Source organism: Carlito syrichta, unplaced genomic scaffold, assembly GCF_000164805.1.
Source record: "Carlito syrichta isolate Samal-C Ts95f unplaced genomic scaffold, Tarsius_syrichta-2.0.1 Scaffold317479, whole genome shotgun sequence".
Taxonomy (NCBI): domain Eukaryota; kingdom Metazoa; phylum Chordata; class Mammalia; order Primates; family Tarsiidae; genus Carlito; species Carlito syrichta.
The window spans coordinates 188,920-189,334 of NW_007261575.1; the positions used below are offsets into that span (position 1 = coordinate 188,920).

General features: G+C 43.6%; 1 protein-coding gene across 1 annotated transcript in view; it reads right to left on the minus strand.

Moving 5' to 3' along the window:
* Positions 1–291: 291 nt before the first annotated feature.
* The window catches only part of LOC103277367 (myosin regulatory light chain 12B), a 37,151-nt gene continuing 37,027 nt past the window's right edge, over positions 292–415 (minus strand). The window contains exon 5 of the transcript XR_002481359.1: positions 292–321. The gene's annotated coding sequence lies outside the window, so the exon portion shown is untranslated. The remainder of the gene's footprint in view (positions 322–415) is intronic.

Genomic DNA, 415 nt, shown 5'->3' on the forward strand with positions numbered 1-415 from the left:
TGGGAGGCTGAGGCAGAAGGATCGCTTGAATCCAGCAGGTCAAGGCTGCAGTGGCCATGAGCATGCCACCGGGCAACAGAGAGACTCCGACTAAAAAAAAATTTTTTTTCTTTCTTCAATAATAAATTAATCGTAGTTTACTGTAACTTTTTTTTTTTGAGTTGGGGTCTCACTCTGTTGCCCAGGTTAGAGTGCAATGCCACAATTACAGATCACCATAGCCTCGACCTCTTGGGGTCAGGTGATCCTTCCACCTCAACCTCCCAAGTAGGTGGAACTATAGACACATGCCACCATGTGTAGCTAATTTTTTGATTTATTGTAGATATGAGTCTTGCCATGTTGCCCAGGCTAGTCTCAAACCCTTGGGTACCCACCACACCTGGCCTACAATTCACTTTTTTTTTTTTTTTTT